This window comes from Pan troglodytes, chromosome 5 (assembly GCF_028858775.2).
Source record: "Pan troglodytes isolate AG18354 chromosome 5, NHGRI_mPanTro3-v2.0_pri, whole genome shotgun sequence".
Classification (NCBI taxonomy): domain Eukaryota; kingdom Metazoa; phylum Chordata; class Mammalia; order Primates; family Hominidae; genus Pan; species Pan troglodytes.
The window spans coordinates 59,476,624-59,496,596 of NC_072403.2; the positions used below are offsets into that span (position 1 = coordinate 59,476,624).

General features: G+C 39.6%; 1 long non-coding RNA gene across 3 annotated transcripts; it reads left to right on the forward strand.

The window, feature by feature from the left end:
- The first annotated feature begins 2,611 nt into the window (after positions 1-2,611).
- Positions 2,612-17,567, forward strand: LOC104006859 (uncharacterized). 3 transcript variants are annotated; one of them, XR_008548530.2, is made up of 5 exons: positions 2,612-2,985; positions 7,386-7,731; positions 10,774-10,888; positions 14,751-14,867; positions 17,186-17,567. It is a non-coding gene; the product is annotated as an uncharacterized LOC104006859 (long non-coding RNA). The 3 variants fall into 3 exon arrangements; XR_002944242.3 differs by having other exon boundaries at positions 2,614-2,985; positions 7,386-7,664; XR_680812.5 differs by lacking the exon at positions 10,774-10,888 and having other exon boundaries at positions 2,619-2,985; positions 7,386-7,664.
- Positions 17,568-19,973: the final 2,406 nt, after the last annotated feature.

Genomic DNA, 19,973 nt, shown 5'->3' on the forward strand with positions numbered 1-19,973 from the left:
TTATTTATAGACAGGGTCTCACTTTGTTGCCCAGGCTAGATTGCAGTGCACAGTCATAGCTCACTGTAGCCTCGACCTGCTGGGCTCAAGGGATCCTCCTGCCTCTGCCTCCCAAGTAGCTGGGACTACAGGAGCATGCCACCACACCCACCAAGCTAATTTTTTAAATTTTCAGTAGTGTTCCAAACTTGTGTGAGAGTGTAACCACCCAATAGTTTCTTCCTGCCCACTGCACAGACAAAATCAATCCACCAAGGCCAAGTCATTGCAATAAAATTTAATTGACACGAGGCCAGCCATGCCACGTGGGAGATGGAGTTATTGCTCAAATCAATCTCCCTGAAAATTTGGAGGCTAGAGTTTTTCAAGGGTGGTTTGAGGGGCCAGGGAGTCTGCTTCTGGGTAGGGCCACAGGACTGGCTAGTGGGGTTTGGCAGGCCTGGGTGGAGACGTTGGTTCATTGGTCGTCAGAAATGCAGAAACCTGAAAAGACATCTCAAAAGGCCAATCTTAGGTTCTATAATAGTGATGTTATCGGCGGGAGTAATTAGGGGAGTTGCAATTTTTGAGACCTCCAGAGTAATGGCTGGTAATCATTTAAGTCTACACCTTAGCAGAATTCAGGCTCCTCTCATCCTAATAGCCTGGTGGATGGATTAGCTTTCATTAGCTTTACAAAGTGGTATAATTTTGGGGAAGCGCTATTACCATTTAAACTCTAAACTAAATGTCTCCCAAAGTTATCTTGGCATAAGCCCAGGAATAATTAAGGCCAGTTTGGAGGTTAAAGGCTAGATGGGGGTTGGTTAGTTCAGATCTCATTCACTGTAATAATTTCCTGATTGTTATAATTTTTGCAAAAGTGATTTCAAGAGAAGAAAACTATGTATATGCATATGCATTTTTGTGTATATGAGTAAATATTTCTGTAGAGATGAACAAAAAGGTGATACCTAGCCTGGGCAGCAAAGTGAGACTCTGTCCAAATAAAAAAGTTAAAAATTAGCTGGTTGTGGTAGTGTGTACCTGCAGTCCCTGCTACTCAGGAGGCTGAGGCAATAGGATGGCTTGAGCCCAGGAGTGTGAGGCTGCAGTGAGCTATGATTGCACCGCTGCACTCCAGCCTGGGCAACAGGGAGAAACCCCATCTGAAAAAAAAAAAAGAAAGGTAGTATCATTGGTTGCCTTTGGGTAGAGAAACCAGATGGCTGAGGATCAGAGCCAGGAGTGAGGCATGGCTTTTGTACCTTTTAAATGTATTTTTAAAAATTAAATATATGTATCTTACTGTATGATTTAAATTATATACATTTCAAGAACAGACAAAATGAATTACGGTGATTGAGGTCAGAATACTATTAACTCTATGGGGAGATATTTACTGGAAAGTGGCATGAGGCGGTCTTCTCCAGCTAAGAGATCAGAGATATCCTCTATCTTGAATTAGATGGTGGTAACATAGGTACATGTATATGGAAAAAAAACATCAACTCCATACTACTATTTGTGCACTTGATGTACCTCAGTACAGTTTTAGAGCGTATACTTTGAATAATAAGAAAATTAAGATAATTATTAATATTCTGTGGGCTTCTTGTTCACTATCATCTTAGTTCATATTTCAACAATTTCCCTAATTTAAAGTTTTTTAAAAGAGTTTTCATGTGAGAATGTGTAGGTATACATATGAATGTCAATACAGAGGGGATTTGTGGCCAATCTGTGGGTTATTTCCTATATAAAATAACCCTTCATTGACCTCACTTCATTGTCCAGTTATCACCCCAGTTTTTTACAGTCACGCTTTTTCAGCACTGCTGTGTGTAGGTGGGTATATGTGCCTAAACTCAGGACTAGTATACACCCAGGTATGAATAGATCAAGTCACATACATAAGGATTTGATGTTGGAGTTTGCTTCTATAGCAAATGAATTTCTAAATATTAGCTCAGTGCAGCTTTGATGAGTGCACGATGAATCAGCAAAAGCTTAAATAAGGGAGTGTGCACCAATGACAAATTCCCTTTGCAAGGGAACTTTGATCTCTACTGGATGACTACCTGCTTCTGCTGTGCACTCGCTCTCTCCCTCTTTGCTTCTAGCATAACAAATATGTTCCCCTGCATTGAACGTGTTTTCCTAACAACAGTGGCGAGATGTGACAAGGAAACTTGTTTGGAGCAACGTCTGAGTCACAATAGAATTAGTATCAGGTACAAATGACCACAAAGTACAGGTGCTGAGTCACAGTGATTTGGGATTCTCTAGTAAAAAGGACATGTGGAGAACTTAACTTTTATTTCCTCTCTTTTGCTGGTGTAAGTTTGGAGGTATCGTCACACAATCACCTTTCATTCACTAACGCTCACATTTTAGGTGCTTTTCCTTCTTACATAATAAAATAGCAAAGCACATAGGCCTGGGGTCCCTGGGGAAAGCCAAGTCTGCCTGGCTGCCTTGAGGACTCTGGACTGGATTTGACATGGAGGAGTTGGGGATTGATGCTCAGGGATCAGAACAGTGAAACTCAGGTTAATGAGTAAAGAGTGAGAATATGTGTTTGTATGTTTCCTAATCCCATCTACTAGGTGATTACAAAACTCATTCAAAGTTGAACACAGTAGAGGTATTTCAAGTTGCTTTAGAGAGAGAATTACACACACACAAAAAATCTTTAGGAGCCAGCCAACCACTGTGGACACCAATAAGAGAGCTCCAACATTGGTGAGGTATAGACCCCTCAAAGTTGTTGGTAATAACAGCAAGGTCCATCTGGCAAGATTGGTCACCTGTGGTGGAAGTGGTGGTGACAGCAGGGATGCAACTGCAGCAATCAATGATGATGATCTCACTAGGGTGGGGAGGTGTTAGAGGCATCTTCACAGCAGCACAGTGCCCAGAATGCCAAAGAGCAGCAGGATTGATCCAGCATCCTCTCCTGATAAAAGAGGGCTAGAAGACCGGAGGCTCTGGGGAGTCTACTGGGTGAGTATTAGTCCACTCTCACATTGCTATCAAGAAATACCGGATACTGGGTAATTTATAGAGAAAAAAGGTTTAATTGACTCACGGTTCTGCAAGCTGTACAGGAAGCATAGCGGCTTCTGACTCTGAGGTGGCCTCAGGAAGCTTCCAATCATAGAAGAAGGCAAAGTAGGGGCAGGTATCTCACATGGCAGTAGCAGGAGGAAGAGAGCGAGGGGGAGGTGCCACACACTCTTTAACTACCAGATCTGACAGATAACTCATTGTTCCAAGGGCAGGACAAAGGGGATGCTGCTAAACCATTCATGAGAAATCTGCCCACATGATCCAATCACCTCCCACCAGGCTCCACCTCCAACACCGGATATTACAATTCAACACAAAATTTGGGCAGGAACACAGATCCAAACTATATCAGGGTGGAACCCTATATCTAATGTTTCTTGCCCTTGCTCTTGGTAGCTAGTGTCTCATTGGACTCTAGCGTCTGCTTGTTCTATTGGATCAGGAGCTCCTTGAGGGAAGGAGCCATATTAAATTCATCTCTGTACCCCTAGTGTTTAGCAGTGTTTTATTGAGTTAGTAAATAAATCCATCTCTATTCTTTATCAAAACTCTGAGCTGTGATGAAAAAGTCAGTGTCTCCACCTGTGCTTTGGATCTGCCAGTAGGGCCTTTGCTTCTACAGTAACATCATCCTACACAGAGTAAACACCTACTGAGTGCCGACTATGCCTGCTGTGGTTACTACAATCTCTTAAGTTTGCCTTTAAGCTTCGTATGTAAAATTTTTAATTGCTTTGCTATTTTAATCTGATCACATTCCCCTGGTTCCTCCCTTTTAACTTTAAGCATATGCAATGTGCCCATTTGCACAACAGTCTGAAGTTTTATTTCTATGATTCCTCCTTTTCTGCACAAATGTTCATGTTTCTCATACTTCCTATTACTTCTGAACATTTTCCTAATGACAGAAGTCATAGAAGCAGTCCTTAAAAGTTGATTTTTTGTTTGTTTGTTTGTTTTGAGACATTCTGCCACCCAGGTTGGAGTGCAGTGGCATGATCATGGCTCACTGCAGCCTCGACCTCCTGGGCTCAGGTGATCCTCCCACCGAAGCCTCCTGAGTAGCTGGGACTACAGGCACCTGCCACCACACCCAGCTATTTTTTGTATTTTTTGTAGAGATGAGGTTTCACCATGTTGCCAAGGCTGGTCTAGAGCTTCTGGGCTCAAGCAATCTGCCCACCTCAGCCTCCCAAAATGTTAGAATTATAAGCAAGAGCCACTGTGCCCAGCCGAGAGCTGATTTTATATTAATATCTAACAGCTCTGGTTAGACACAGTCTCAGGGAATTTGTGGCCAGTCTGTAGTGTTGTCTCCTTACTTAAAAAATACTCCTTCCTTGACCTCACTTCAGTGTCTAATTATCATTTCATTTTCTACATCTATCCATGAAAAAAATGTATAGAGTGGGGGAAATCTACCTTTCCACCTCCATTTCCTCATCATCCACTTCCACCTGAACTTGCTGCCACCTGACTTCAGCTTCACCACCTATGAACACATCACTTTCTCTAAAGCCTTCCATACTTTCCTTCTGACCTTGAGCCAGTGGGCTGTTTTCATACTTCTCTTTCATAGTTACTTAGTTGCGTTAACATTGTCAAAAAGTAAAACAAAACTCCCAAGCCCAAAGCCTCCCCTGCTTTGAGACAGTCTCCCCATCCTGACACCTGTGACCCGGAGTTCATCTGCATTATTCCAACCCATCTGGTGAATGAGTTAATGCTGATTTTTGATCATCCAACATGGTGTCAGCCTCCTTCAGCCTTCCAAGGTGAGCCTATGACTTTCCTCTCTTCTAGGTCCACATACGTTTGTTTCCTCCCACTCTGCATCTTTACCCCATTCATGGCACTCTTAACTCCACATAGCCCCTTAGTTTTCTAAACCCATTTAAAACCTTACACCATCAAGGAGAAGCATAGCTTCTTAAACTTTCCCTACTGTAATGGCTTCTCAGGGTTTGTGTGAACAGTGGGGGTTTTTAATTTTTTGGTATAATACTAATTTAGCAACACATGTATACTTCTTGGTAAATATGCTTAAGGTTATTTTTTTCATGAGTGTATATTGCTCCCCGAGATCCTGTCTTGCATTTGGGTTTTTTCCAAAATGCTTAATATGGTCCTCCATATGCAGAGGACACTAGCTAAATATTGGTTAAAGTGGGTAACAATTAAAAATGTAATACTCCTGCCAGCTGAGTAAATACTTAACTTGCTTAATATGACCGTGACAATTTGTCCAGACACTGCCATTTCCTGCTTTCAGGGCACTGTTGTCTGTTGCTAACTTATTGCTCCTCTGGGTCTCCTTTTCCTACCTGGCTCAGATGTAGAATGTGGGGCTTACAAAGTTAGAGGAGGACATTTTCTTATGGGTTTTTTTACCTACACCAGTAAGTTAGAAGGAAAAACTCACTAAGGAAAAACCAAACCAAACCATTTTTTACACAGCCAACACAGAGCATTTCACCTCTAGTCTCCGAAATATATAGGGATTTCTCCCCACCAGCAACCAATAAATTCCCTAGCAGATATCAGCTATGTGTACTATAATTTAATTCAATTCTGACACTATCTATCTGGAGATAGCATCAGATCCCACAGAATAAGGGTTCTACCCCACAAGACTGCCGCCACTTCAGAGGCCGATCACAAGTTACAGGTTGTCACCTCTGCTTCTGCTGACCAGCTATAAGTCAAGATTCCCACTACTCTCTCCTTGGGTTCAATTAATTTGCTAGGATGACTAACTCAACTCAGAGGAACACTTATTTTTGTTTACTGGTTTATTATAAAGGATACTAAAAAAGATACAGATGAACAGCCAGGAGGAAGAGATGCATAGGCAAGGCATGTGGGAGGGGGCACGGAGCTTCCATGCCCTCTCTGCATGTGCCACCCTCCAGGACTTTCCACACGTTCAGCTATCCAGAAGCTCCTGAACCTGGTCATTCTGAGTTTTTATGAAGGCTTCATCATGTAGGCATGATTGATTAAGTCATGAGCCATTGGTCAGCCCCTGTTTCTTCCCTGGAGGTGAAGGTTGATTGGTGGGACTTTAAGTCCCAACTGTCTAATCATGCCTTGGTCTTTCTGGTGACCAGCCCCCATACGGAAGCTACTTAGGGGTCCCTAGGCATCAGTAATCTCCACAGCATATCAAAGACACTCATCACTTTGGAGATTCCCAAGGGTTTTAGAAACTGTATGTCAAGAAACAGGAGCAAGCCCAAATACATATTTCATAATATCATAACCATGTGACAACTTATCATAAAGACCAGGTACTCACTTACCAGACTGAATGCCTGTAAGACTTGATGAAGTTTACTTGAGCGGAGAAGGAACTGATGGAAGCCTCTCATGCCAGACAGGTTGAAGTTCAGGTTTGCCATACTCTAGTAGTATGATTTTGGCCAAGTTACTTAACCTCTCTGTGCCTCAGTTTCTTGTGCCAATGAAAGGAGATTGAGAAAGTGAATGGGGCAAAATGTTAACATTTGATGAATCTGGGTAAAGGGTATACAGGCTTCTATCTACTATTTTTGTAACTTTTCTATAAATTTGAAATTATTTCAAAATAAAAAGTAAAAAAAATACTCTTGTGACTTGGAGACTCAATTTTTCCATTTGCAAGATAGTTGAGTTTTCATGTATAGTCTTAAAGAATGATGCTAACATTTTCCGAGTGGCAAATTGGGACATTTTGCCTGAGGAATCTCTTTAAATTTTTTAAAGATAAAGGTCTTTCAAAGATTATAAGTTAAAGCACATTAATAAATAGACTTTTTAAAGAATACTAAAATATATGACAAGAAATAAAAATGTAACAAACTACCTTTATTGGTTAATAAAAGACTTGAATTTTAAAGTCAGCAGCATATTGATCTACTAGTATTGTTTGAAGAACTCAGTTTGCTCAATAACGAATTTTTTTCCCCAAATTTCATTGCAAATCTTCATTGAAATTGAATTATCATTGTTGACACCTCCAATTCATCCAAAGTTCTTAATCTAACAATATTGCTTCTCAATGTGCCCAGAAGTGAAAAGACAAAATCATGTGTTTTTATTAGGTATGAAATATTCACATTCACAGAATAAAAATCTGTAAGTAAATTTTATCATCTCTAATACAAGGAGATTTTATCATCTCCTTTTGTGTGTTACACTCAGCTAGTAAGTTCTCTTTAAAATACAGTTTTGTGATACAAAGTTAATTTTAAAACCATATTACCAAATAGCAGAGAATGTCAAAAACATGATAAGTTGGCTTTCAGTTTAAAATGGAAATGTACTCCATTGCAACTTTTCCTAATTTTATACAGAGTCATGAAGACACTGAAAAGTGATGAATCCACATAACCATGACACTGGAAATGAAGTTTGAGTGGCAGTCGGAATCTGGGAGGAAGCATTGCTAAGTGAAAATCTTACGGAGCTTGACTAAATATCCCTGTCAGGAACCGTCAAAAGCTGTGTCCCTGACATGAAAAATCTTGCTGGAAGTTGAGAGAGGTTTATGCCTACTCCGTGATCCGGGAACACAAGACCTTTACCAACCAAAAAAGTGGATAGCTGTTCTTCTGCTGTGAAGGTTAATAAAGGTAAACATTATAATGGCCAGGGCTTGAGGGAGAAAGAAGGAAGAAGAAAAGAAAGAAAGAGACAAAGGTAATAATATTAGTAAAGGTAAATAATGTTAGTGTCTCTCAAAACAAAAATAATTTGACAGAAAAAAGAATCATTTTATATTGATAAAAGATGTAATCCATAAAAGAGATGTAAAATTCATGAGCCTCTATAGTACTACAACCTTAAAATGGAAAATTGACAGAAATATAATTGTTATAAAAGACATTAAAATATTTTTCTCAAGATCTGGGAAAGACTAAAAAGTAAAACAAGATTGAATGAGTAGGCAGATCTTGAATTTTGTATTTTAAAAGTGGAGAATATACCTTTTCATGCAACCATGGATCATTTGCAGTAGCTGATCATACCACTGGGACACAGAGAAAATTTTACTATGTAATAAAAATGAGAACATGTAGAAGCCACATTCATATGATCAAAACTAACATACACTAAGAAAAGTTTAAACCAAGTCTCCAATCCATGAGTTATCTAACAATTTCTAAAATGAAGTCAGAGTATTTGTTTTTGAAACTTTAAAGTTTATATGTAATCCATAAGACAATATTCATAACAACACTTTATAACAACAAAATGGTGGAAATAACCCAAATGTTTGTTGGTAGAACATACCTATCAATGGAGAACTGTGCAACTATAAATGAGGAGTCTCCAAATATGTTTCTATTTTTATATACTCTGCAGAATGCATTGTTATATGAAAAAAGCAAAAATGGAGGCAAATATACAATGTGCTACCATTTATCCAAAACAGGTAACAAGAATATGAATATACATATATTAAAAATCACAACAGTCCAGGAGTGGTGGCTCATGCCTGGAATCCCAGCACTTTGGGAGGTGGAGGTGGAGGATCATTTAAGCCCAGGAGTTTGAGACTAGGCTAAGCAACAGAGTGAGACATTGTCTCTACCAAAAAAAAAAAAAAAAAAAGTTAGCTGGGCATGGTGGCAGGCACCTGTGGTCCTAGCTATTTGGGAGGCTGAGGTGGGAGGATCACTTTAGCCCAGGAGGTCATGGCTGCAGTGAGCTGGGATCATGCCACTACACTCCAGCCTGGGTGACAGAGCAAAACCCTGTCTCAAAACAACAAAAACAACAAAACAAGGGTATAACAAAACAAAACTGAACAAAAATTAAAAATTGGTTACCTATATGGGAACGGAGTAGAGAAAACATGGATTAAAAACAAAACTTCCTGATTATACCTTGTTTTGTAAGTTTGACTTTGGAATGATGCAAAGATTTTACATAATTATCAAATCAAATTAACAAAAAATTTCTAAAAACTGAAAGGAAAATAAAAATTACTGTATTGAACTAGTTGCTTAACTACACAGAGAAGAACTATATCAAGTAACTTTAAAAAAACAACAACAGAGATTTAACATACAAACCTAGTGGGATATACCCTAAGAATAAAAAAAAAAATGCAAATACACTTTATGCCACTTTCAATTATCATGGTGTTTATAATAATACTGGCACTGCTATTCTGAAACTATGGTATATATTACAGGATATGGCAAATAAGTACTTATATTGTTAAGAACTAAGTTGTAAGTATGAGAAAAAAATATAAAAGCGAAGAAGTGCAAACCCTATAATCCTAAACTTGAATTGAAAACATCAGTATGAGCTCATGATGTGTTTTCTCTTAACAAAACAAAATAACAACTTATATCCTAGCTCTGCCTGCTAAAAAGGCCTAGAAACAATGACCAGCTCAGGAGCAGTGAGTTCCCATAACACCCAGACTGTAGTTTCTCATACAATTTTCCACTAAAAGGAATCCATATTCTTGGAAAGTCAGCTAATTTGAAGACTGGGGAGCAAAAAATTCAAGAAGGCCTTTATCTTGGTTCTTTTGTGCTGTTATAACAAAATACCTGAGACTGGGCAATTTATAAAAATCACAACTTTATTTCTCACAATTCTGGAGGCTAAAAGTTCAAGAATAAGGCACCAGCAAGTTCAGTGTCTAGAAAGGACCCAGCCTTTGCTTCGAAGATGGCGCCTTTCTGCTGCATTCTCTGAAGAGGATGGACGCTGTGTCCTCACATTGCAGAAGTCAGAAGGGGAAAAAGGGCCTAAGCTAGTTCCCTGTAGCCTTTTTGCAAGGTACTAATCCATGTCTCGCGGCTGAATCACTTCCCCAAAAGTCTTAACTCCCAACGTCACCACAATAGAGATTAAATTTCAACACATGAATTTTGTGAGAACACATTGAAACCACAGCAGTCTTGGAACACATTGTCACACCACAAAACAAGAACATTTCATTGACCACTAAAGTCGTGTCAGAAAGGACTCAGAATCCAATTTGAATATCTGGCCAAACTTCAGTGGCCAAAAAAGAGACAATTTGAATCAGGGATTGAGACATGGCAGCTTTGTTTAAATCCGTGCATTCATAAAAGAACTCTTTCTTGGTCACCTATAGAGGGTTCTGGGAAATGAGCTCATTATTTTGAGAACTGGTAAATACAAGGAAAGGGTCAAATGTAAATCCTACCTTTCCTGTACTAACTGTACCACAGAGTAACCAAATAGTTGACAAAGGAAGTTTCTCTGTTATGAAGTATTCTTGCTAATACATGATTAAGGAATGAGATTTCGAGTATTTGCACATTCGAATGAAATAGTGGATTTAGGCTAAATATCTAACATCACACTAAGAGAAACAACTGGGCACCTGCTAACAAAAGTCCTGTCACTATCACCAATGGTGTCTTCTTGCAAAAAGTTCCAATTATAAGTGATCAAATTACCTATTAGGGAGTGAGGGCACAGGTAATGCAGAAGACAGCAAACATATGAACAATAGACACCACATGGATGCAATTAGCAAAATCCACAATTCTGGAAATTCTGCAGGGCAAACTGACCTAGTTTCTTCACCATATACATGGCAAGAAGGGACTAGGGGGAGGAAGTGGCAGATGCTCTTGGTGCCCACCCATATCCTCTGTGCCCTTCACTGTGCTCAGCCTTGCTCCCAACTGTCAGTAGCTGCCTTTTGGTGCCTAAGAGCTTTTTTTTTTTCCTCCTGAACCGCAGAACGCCAGAAATGCCAAGCAATTAACAACCCCAGAAGCAACCCTTAACCAATGATTAAATAAAGTGGATGATTACATACCCAAGCTCCTTCAACTCCCAGGGACATAATTCTGAGGTGGGTGTATGTTTATCCCTTTTTCAAGAACTTCCCCGAAGGATTAAGCTTCAGTCACCCACTGGTAAATTGCTTAACAGCTCAACCTCTAGGGGTTTGGGTTGCTTTTTCTTGTATCACATGCTGTCTCCTTTATGGTGTACACTGCACTTTCCAAATTGACTACCTGTACTTGAATCCTGTCTTAGATGTATTTCTGGAGGAACTCAAACTAAGGCAGACGGGGAACTATAGATTAAATGAAACTTAAGAGATGTCAACCAACTGCAAAGTGTGGAGCTGAGCGAAAAACAAAACAAAACAAAACAAACAAAAAAACTGTTCAAAAAGTTTATGAGACAATCAGGGATATTTAAATACCGACTGAATATTTTATAACATTTAGAAATTATTGGGGTTTTTAGGTGGCATAATACTGATAGGCTTATCTCTAAACCCATGATCAAATATTGGATATTTATAGATGAAATGTTAGGATGTCTGGGATTTGCTTTCAAATTAATATGGAGTGGAGTTGTGATTGGTGATGAGTTGATAATTATTAAAACTGGGCACTAGTATGTGAGACTTTATGATACCATTCTGTCCACTTTTGTAGATGTTGGAAATTTTCCCTAAGTAGATACAAAAATGAAAAAAGCTGAAAGCTCTATGGGGATTGTTAATAACTATGTTCTTAGTGCTTAACAGTGTTCAGTACATAGTCAACAAAGAAGCACTCAAAACACTATTCATTGAACAACTGTTTTGTCTTATGTTGGGGATACCAAGGCAAATATTGTTGACATTGACATTTTTAGCTGACATACTGGAAATCTTACCAAGAGTTTTATACAGACTAGAGGAAAAAAAAATCATTTTATCAATTAGTACAATGTCGGGTTCAAAAAATGTTATACTAGGTCTACTTCTAACTAAAGTATTTTTCAGCTTGTGATTCATCACCGTCTGTGTCTTGAAGGTATATTTGAGTTAACATATATTTTATTAGAATGTGCTGTTTTTTGCCAAAATGCTGGAATTTCTGGGATACTTTGATGACTCAGTGGGACAGAATATGATACTGAATATTTGAAAGCAGGACTTGGTTAGAAAATCTAAGATTGTGAGTGCTGAATTGACCTAGTAGATATATGTTTCTGAAATTTACAAGGTAACTGCTTTTGTTGGGACCAAAACCACACAGCCAATAAAACTAAAACTGTACTGGGAAAATCATTTAAATAAAAGAATAGTATATTAAGTTGGAGGGTAGGGTATATTTGAAGTCTTAGAGGCATGTAAACAGGAACTTGCAAGAAATTCCTGCAGAAATTTTCCACTTTAAAAACTATAGATAAAGCTGGGCACAGTAGGGCATGTCTGTAGTCCCAGCTACTTGGGAGGCTATGGCAGGAGGATCACTTGAGGCCAGGAGTTCAAGGCTGTAATACGCCTAGATTGTACCTGTGAATAGCCACTGCACTCCAGCCTGGGCAACATAGCAAGATTCCATCTCTAAAAAAATATAAATTTGATATAGATGTATCTATATATCTGTCTCTAAAAAATTCTGTCACTTCCATGAGTTCACATTATTGCTGAGATTTATTTTCTTGCAAGATTTTCTAATAACATGATAGTCCTTGTTTTCAAGCTGTCAGGTAGTAAAACAGTAATTTAATTTGGCAATAACATATGACATTCTAAGAAGACGCATTAGAAGGTTTTTAAGAAGTGTACTGAAATATTTTTGGAATGTCCTTCAAACAGGCAAAGTTTAAACTGGAAAGAGCAAAAAGTTAAATATTATATATTTATAAAAAGTCAAACTATTTTTTCCTTACCTGGTTAAAAAGGTGTTACCAAGGTCGCAAAATAGCTTTGTATATTAAAAAATTTTTTTATTGGATTAATTCCTAGTTGTAGTTTAGCTACTTATTTTTGTTTTCCATTTATCTTTTTCACCTCTATGTAGCTTATGTTATTAAGTTATGTTATTAAGTTTTTAAATAAAACCTAGGAGGCTTCTTAATTCTTTATGGAAAATTCTGTGAGAATAACTAGCTAAATTTTAAAACTACAACCAAATAAGATTGACATAATAATATGCATATACATTGCTCTTCTCACATTAACAATAATAGATTTGTATCTTCTAAGATATCTCTGAGAATAAAATTTCCAGCCATATCATCAGCTAAATTAACTCAAATTTACTATCTGGATTTGGCTGTTTAGCTTGTAGGTTAAAAGTTAAAAGGTTTGCTATTTCTTGGAATCAAAGGTTATTTAATGAAAGAAAATTAATTTCAATAAATGATGCATTTAAAGTTTTTTCCAACAAAGAGTGTAAGAGATTTATCACAGGTTCTAAATAACAAATTTAATTTCCCTAACATGTTAAGGAGAATTTTGGTTCCCGCAGAGGACTGAGTGGACTAATCATTTATAATAAGACTGACTTTAAACTTCCTTTTAACTTGGCAGTAGTTAATTCTAACTTTATTAAATTAGAATCCCCATTAATTCACCCATTTTTCTTTCACCAATTTTGTTTTACAATTAAGGTTTATCTGCAGAGTTCTGTTTTGACCATTATGCTGAAAGTGTTGAGTTCTGCTGTTTGCCTTCCTTCAGCCTTTCTGGCTGAATGGCTTCCTGAATCTTCTCAGAGGTTTTCATCTGAGCCCATGATGGGGTTCTAAAAGCACATTCTGTTCATGTACTGGGATAGTGGGATGTGAGGGCAGAGAAGTTCTTCCTGAGCATGAGTCCTTCATCCTCTACCCACTGTTTTATAAACCTGTCTCAAATTCCATGCACTTTTGGACCCACTTACTTGAACTCTCAGGAGCAGGTACTTTGTCACCTCCAGAGGGAAGGCCAGGATCCTCCTAGCGGGTACTGCTGTGTGCTTGCCCCTGAGCCAGGAGCTTTGCATTTGCTCTCTCATTTGATCCCCTCAACAACCCTACTAGTGAGGAAATATCTATTTCATACATGAGGAAATTGAGGCCCAGAGAAGGCACTGGCTGCTTAGCTGTGTGCTGTCACCCTGTTGAAACCAACGCCTCCTGCCTACACTGCCACTGCCTGTACAAACTGGTACCACCCACGGTTATATGGCAGAAAGCAGTGCTTCGAGAAAATGGACCAGCAACCGCCATGTGTTGAACAGGCTATGGGCAGGAGGAAATAAAGCAGTTATAGCACCTGGGGGTGGAAGTCAAGGCAGTAACCAAAATAAAGTGAGAGCACGGAAAAAAGCTGGGGAAATAAAAAGGTTCAAATTTCACATTTCCTCATGAAGTCCAGATCAAGTTGGAGCTTGTTTAATAGCAGAAATTAGGCAGCCAGACCTGTCTGTAGGGCAAAGAAATTTTTGTTGAAAAGCCCAGCATGTATTTACTCTGCTGTAACAGAGTCTTTTTCTAACTCCAGGATCTTTTCTTTGTGTGCTCTGTAGAATGAAGTGTGCTTGTTTGGGTGGGGATACATTTACACAGTTCTCCATGTTTTGTTTCATCTTTCCTCTCCGTGTTGTTGATCTCTTTTTCCTTTGCTCTATCCAAAGATATCAGCCAAAGAAGCCAAGAAAAATGTTATCTTTACTTTAGAGTTAGGGATTTCAGATATGGGTAGATGGCTCTGTTAGGCAGAAGTGTCAGAGCTGGTTATAGGAAAACCAGGCGGCACATACATGATCCCAGACACCGAAGTAACCTCTGTCTCACTCCTCCACTTCCAGCAAGGTATTGTGCTCTGAGGGGCTGATGAGAGAAGGTAGATTATGGGTCTGCCAAGGCTTTTTACTGGTCTCTGTTTATCTTTTTCTGAGTGCCAATTCAGCATGGTCTAGACCAGGATCATTTGTTTGCAGGGATGGAAAACAAACTGAAACTGGCTCAAGTGAAGGCTCACTGGAAGGCTTACTGGAAAACTTACTGGAAGGATGTGAGGAGATGTTCGGGAATCTATTTGCAGAAAACATGTTCAGGTATACTGGGAGCTCTCCCTCTCTCACATTGTCTCCCTCACTGAAACCAGGATTGCTGTCTATTTCCTTGGGGCTGTTGCCGTCATGCTGTCTTACTAACTGTAGTGTTGTGTTAGCTACACGACTGCTCAAGTTTATTTTTTTGAAAAATTGTGTTCCATTTAGCCAGGATGATGCAAGTTGTTTCAAGAAAGGCTATAAAATGCTTGCAATAAAAGTCATGTTCATTCACATTCATTAGGAAAAAATGAAATAAATCTATGCTGCATAACTTTTTTCATGCCAAGTGCGGGAGTGGAGGTTGTCAAATCAAGACTGGATCATCAAGTACATAATGATAGGGTGCCAAAATTCCAAGGAGGTTGGGAGTCACTGTTGTTGAGGGTGGTCAAAGAATTTGTTTCCCCACAAGGCATGTGGCTTTGGGCCAGCACACCTCATAATTCGTTCTCTTCTATTTCCCACATCCGTCTTATAATGTCTCAATTTAACCAGGGGAATATGGAGCGTGAACTCTTTCTATTTACCCTTTTAACATCCAGGTAGATATTTCTGAGATACATGGCAATGTATCAGGGTTGAGTTTGCTGCTCTGGTTCTTATCCTTTTTTTTTTGAGACAGGTTCTTGCTCTGTTGCCCAGGCTGGAATGCAGTGGTGCAATCTCAGCTCACTGCAGACTCTGCCTCTGCCTCTCAAGTTTAAGTGATCCTCGTGCCTCAGCCTCCTGAGTAGCTGGGATTACCGGCACCTGCCATTGTGCCCAGCTAATTTTTGTATTTTTAATAGTGGTGAGGTTTCACCATGTTGCCCAGGCTGGTCTCGAACTCCTGGCCTCAAGTGATCCACTTGCTTTGGCCTCCCAAAGTGCCGGGATTACAGGTATGAACCACCATGCCTAGCCTCTGGTTCTTATCCTTTTGAAAGTCTTAAAGTCTCCTCTTCATTCATGTATCAAATATTTGATGAAATATTTGACCATATGTCAGAGTCTAGAACATCAGACCGAGATAGTAAACCAGTGGGTCGTAAATAGCTACATGAAGGGCACAGAATCTAAACAGATCCAGAGTGAGAGATTAAGGTCAAGGAACTGGAAGGCATATCTGGATTTATTTATTTATTTTTTAAAAATACAGTATTTGTTTGGATGGAGAATGGAAATAGAACTTGCAGTTTTGGTTCTCTGCAATGCAGGTTGGCCACTGCTATTGCTGTAACTCTGTCCTATTGTCCTACCCATACTACTGTTGTAACTTCCAGAAGGTGGGACCTGATGAATCACGCACACTTCCAGAGTGTTTGGTCAGGGTGACCCTGGGTGCAGCAAGGATGGCCAATGCTGTTGGCATCAAAAGGCCAAGAGATGACTTTGGTCAGATTAGATAAAGACCATTTAGGGCCATGGAGATATGGAAGCAATTTTCTTCTTTCCTAGAAGATGATGCAATAGATGACAATAAGCATTTGGGTGAATCTCTCCAGCCAGGTTTGAAGGCAGTTTGTGTCACGTAGTGGGTGGGTGGATGGGGAAAGTTAGTTCTAATTACTATTCCAGGGCCCTACATCCAGAGCCTTTCCATTTTAAGGCAAGAGGGGGACTAACATTCCCAGCTCATTCGCAAATGACTCAAGAGAATGGGACAGAGGAAAGGGAGATACCACTTTTAATTCCCCCTGGAGGAGTCCTAATGTCCCATTAGTGTTTCAACTGTTTGGTCTAATTCAGGTATGAAGTACAGTGGTTTGTTTGTTTGTTTGTTTTGTTTTTTGTTTTTCATAAAATTGGTTGATTGATTAATAAATTGCTTGCTGGGCATTGGGGAACTAAACATGAAAATTATATGACTTTAACCCTGAAGGAGCTCAGAATCTAATGCGGAAGATGGATATTTATGATATATAACAAGGGCAACAATACATCTAGTACAAGATATGAGGAATCTTCCAGGCTTTGTATTGGACAAAATGCCTCTGGAATGTCCTTTACCTGGAGGCATATATGGGCCCAATGCCAGCTTCAGCTATTCTAAAAGAGACCTGAGTCTAAAGATCACACATTATCTCATATCAGGAGCCATGCTCACTGACTGAAATTTCCCAGTGGCCACCAAGCTATCATTATGGTCCCTATAGACCCACTAATTATTATCCATCCCACTTTGCTACTTCTGGATCGGACACTTGACAGATAATGTCAGGAACAGTATAGCGTGTGTTTTGCCCAAATGATCTTTAAGACAGCCTCGTTCCCAGTCTGGCAGTTGTGTGGGAATCAGCATCTTCACTTCCTGATTTCTATTACACTCCTTCCTACAGCCCTGTCCACCACAGCCAGCTGGCTGAAGAGCTCAAAAGGCAAGAAATCAGCAAGAGAGAGATATGAAGCATGAGAAATGAGCAAAAAACACCCAGCACATCATAATCATGGACAGTTTAGCAGTACATGAAAATAGATGGTCCTCGCCCCAAGGGACTGCAGTAACCCTGAATAAACAGGATATCTCTCACTTTTAGCAGTTCTTTCTGTGCTAGTATTGGGGAAATATATTTTTGGCTGCATGCAAAATGGTAAAAGACATCTATTAAGAAAATGAAAACAATGCTTCTGTTTTAGACGAAGCTTTTGAAGGTTTAAGGATCACCTATTTATTGACAAAATTGTTTCCGTGGCTTAAAAATAAAATACAAACAAATACTACAGGTATTCTTGCCTTCTCATTCTACTTAAAATCACATTTCCAAAGACTTTCTTCTCTACTTAAAAACAGGAATTAAGAAATACTCAAAAGAGATCCTAGACAAAACTAACATTTCAGCAACCAAAGATAAATCATGCTTTTAGGGGAAGATGCTAGGTTCTAGAGTCTCTCTGAACACCGTGTAGCACTAAGAAACTACAATCACCGGCTGAGACCTTGATCAAATAATGGCTAACATATAAGATACTTATTCTAGTCAGGCACACTTCTAAGAGCTGTATATCTGCTAATTCATTTATTCTCCTAGGATATAAAGGATCAGCAGATCCTTCAGGCTCTGGTATGTTCTGAGATGAGTTAACCCAGAAATTGTCATCGAAAGACAGATTCAGCAAAACGGAAACAGCCACCATTTTATGTAGATGTCCCTGTGGCTTAGTGCTAGAGACCGGACATTTGTGCCCTTAGGGGAAAAATGATGAGGTCAGAGCAGACTGGGATCGATCAGGTCTGGTGCTTTTATTATAGATCCTGGAACCAAAGATGATCTTATGGAAAGCCAGGTAGACAGTTCAGCTGAGGTATTCATCCATAGAGACTGGCCAGAAAGGCACAGTTTGGGTTGAAAGTGTGGGCACATGAGACCAAAGCAAGAGGGCTTGAAAATGGGGTAGATGCAGGAGACTGGAGAGAAGCCTCAGCCCCTGGGACAAAGTGGCAGGTGCTTTATCCAGGGTGCTGGTGTCTGGAGCGCTTTGGGAGGACCCTGTGAAGGGCATGGTGTCTCCAGCAATGTTGGGTGTACCCTCCCATAGTTCAGTGTTCCAGAAAAAGGATGGGAAAATTACAAGAATAATAGCAGGCAGAAGTTGTGCCAAATTTCATCCTAACACAAAATGTGGTTATAAACAAGGGTAAGGAGAGGGTTTTCATCTCCTCCTTTAATCCTGGAAAGCTCTGCTAGACTGTGATTCAGTCTCTCTTTTTCTAGCAGTTCTGGGGTTGTGATTCTTAATAGTACCTCAACTAATTTTTGGCATCCTTATTCTTGTGATTACTAGGGATTTTCAGTTGTTTAAACCCTACTTGGCTTTTTCTAATGAGCACTAATGCCAAGTTTTTATCACTAAGCTCATAGATTTGTCAAAGAAATGGTGATACCAAGAAATTCATTGCAAGTTACTACCTGTAATCCATGTGTAGGGTGTTTGGTGTATTGTGGTGTTCTTTAGTTTCTAATTCCTTATGTAGATGTCTAAAAAAGTGTGACCTTTATTTTTCTATTAAGGGCCAGATAGTAGATACTTCAGGCCCTTTGGGTAACACTCAACTCTGCCACGATAGTGAGAAGCAGTCATAGACAAAAACATCTAATAGGAGTGGCTGTGTGCAATAAAATCTTGTTCACAAAACAAGCAGTAGTAGGATTTAATATGTGCTCCATAACTGGTGATTTTTGATATTAATACATAAACAAACAACCAGAAAAATAAATGTCATACTATCCATGAGCAATGTGGCTTTTTTGTTTTTGTTTTTGTTTTCTTTTTAACTTAGTCAATTAAAAACATTTTCTTTTTGGAGTCAGGGTTTCACTCCCATCACCCAGGCTGGAGTGCAGTGGCACAATCATGGTTCACTGCAACCTTGACTTCCCAGGCTCAGGTGATCCTCCCATCTCAGCCTCCCGATTAGCTGGGAGTACAGGTGTCCGTCACCAAGCCCCACTAATTTTTTCTTTCTTTCTTTTCTTTTTCTTTTTTTTTCTTTTTTTTTTTTGAGACAGAGTCTTGCTCTGTTGCCCAGGCTGGAGAGCAGTGGTGCGATCTTGGCTCACTGCAATCTCTGTCTCCCTGGTTCAAGTGATTCTCTTATTCTCCTGCCTCAGCCTCACCCAGTAGCTGGGATTACAGGCATGGGCCACCACTCCCAGCTTTTTTCTCTTTTTTTTTGTATTTTTAGTAGAGACAGGTTTTCACCATGTTGACTGTGCTGGTCTCGAACTCCTGACCTCAAATGATCCCCCTGCCTCAGCCTCCCAAAGTGCTGGGATTACAGACATGGGCCACCACTCCCAGCTTTTTTTTCTTTTTTTTGTATTTTTAGTAGAGACAGGTTTTTGCCATGTTGACTGTGCTGGTCTCAAACTCCTGACCTCAAATGATCCCCCTGCCTCAGCCTCCCAAAGTGCTGGGATTACAGGCATGAGCCACCTCGCCCAACTGACTTTTATCTATTTTTAGTAGAGACAGGGTTTCACCAAGTTGCCAAGGCTGGTCTCCAACTTCTGGGCTCAAGCAATCTGCCTACCTGGATCTCCTAAAGTGCTGGGATTACAGGTGTGAGTCATTGCGCCTGGCCAACTTTTTTTTTCTTAATGGCCTTTTGCTAAAGAATGGGGAGAG